The sequence below is a fragment of the Pteropus vampyrus genome, unplaced genomic scaffold (assembly GCF_000151845.1).
Source record: "Pteropus vampyrus isolate Shadow unplaced genomic scaffold, Pvam_2.0 Scaffold125, whole genome shotgun sequence".
NCBI lineage: Eukaryota > Metazoa > Chordata > Mammalia > Chiroptera > Pteropodidae > Pteropus > Pteropus vampyrus.
Window position 1 is genome coordinate 1751531 of NW_011888906.1, and position 1709 is coordinate 1753239.

The window sequence follows — 1709 nt, forward strand, 5'->3', positions numbered from 1 at the left end:
GGAGTGAGCAAGGGGCGTCTGTTCCCAGGTGATTCCAGCTCCCCCTGGACATGGGCACGGGGGCTTCTGGCAGCCTGAGCAGCCCACGATGGCAGGTGCAGGCTGCTGGAAATGAGTGCATCTCAGGAGCTGGTGTGTAGCAAGCAGGAAAGAGATCGAGGGAATGGGCAGAATACTGCCAGTGCTGAAGGAAACTGAGCAACCGTTTCAGTGCCCCCGCCAGTTCCGGTGGCCACCTCGTCGTCCACACGATCCATCTCTACATATTTGCACATCCTGTGTCCATGTTCATTCAGCCAATAGTCATTAAGACCCTGCAATGCGCCCACCACATACTAGGCTCTGGAAGCGGGGCGGTGAACAGAACGGCCTTGTGTGGTGCCTGCCCTCTAGCAGCTTAGAGCCTGGATGGGGACACAGACGCCAGATGATCACTATGAAAAGACATGGGCTCTGAGGGGAAAGAATGATTCTCTGAGAACGGAGGAACTTGACCTAAACCAAGGGCATCAGAGAGGCCTTCTCTGAGGAAGTGACATCTGAGAGGATCTGAAAAGGAAGAGTCACAACGCAGGCTGTGTGAATAGCCACCAACGCTTTCTGGAACAGGGGCCTCTCAGCCCGGGAACTCCTGTGGGAGGTGGGTCTTGCTCAAGACAAGCCAATTCCCTGGGCCGAGCCTCAGTTTCCTCATCTACGCAATGGTGCGGAAGAGGCTTGGACTTCCAGCTCTGACCCTCGGCTCAAAACATCCACTAAAAAGTGGGAACAGCAGCCATCTCAGGACTCTCAGTGACCTCTCTGTCCCTGTGACCCAGCTCTTTCTTCCTTGAGCGCTCCAGAATCAGACTGTGACCTCTGGGCTTACCAGCCTGATGCGAAGGGCCTCCACATGTGACGCGCCTCGGTTGCAAAACAACAGCCGGTTCCCCAAAAGTCTGCCAATTCAGGCTCCCTCAGCCCAGACGGCTGTTCTTGCCTGCCCAGGAAATGTCATTCCCCAGGGGAAGATGACCTGGGTTCAGTGCTTCAAGGCCCTTTCCAGAAATAGCTCTGTTTCTAGACAAAGCTTGTCCTCACTTTGGTAGCAAACCTGTGTCCTGGACTCAGGGCTGACAAGGCCTCAGTGTAAGTCCTTGGGCAGACTATGACTTTACAGCCATCACATTTTATCCTTTTGGGGCTTTAGATCTTTCAACGTGAGCGAGTTCATTAATTCGACAAATATTTGTGCTAGGCACTGTTCTAGGCACTAGGAGAGAGAGCAGTAAAAAAAAAAGAAAAAAAAAGACCCACAAGCCATAAAACAAAAGCCCTACCCTTTGCGTATGTTCTCCTAAGGGATTTGACGACAGATGAATAGACAAACATGTACTACAATGTCAGGTGATGACAAGTGTTTTGCAGGAAAATGCAGGATAGAAGCTATTAAATAAGACGGGGTGGTCAAGGAAGTATTCTCTGAAGAGGTGATGTTTGAGTAAAGACCTGAAGGAAGTAAGAGAGGGAATTGTGTGGCTATCTGGAGAAAGAGTACATGGAACAGACAGAGGAAAAGCAAGTGCAAGGGTCCTGAGGCAGGAAGGCGCTGACTGTGAGAGAAATGGAAAGAAGGCCAGTATGGCTGGAATCTAGTGATGGAGATGGAGAGTGTGCTGGGTGTTTGGGTTGCATTCGGAGTGCATTTTGTCAGTATGTTCCAGGGTGTG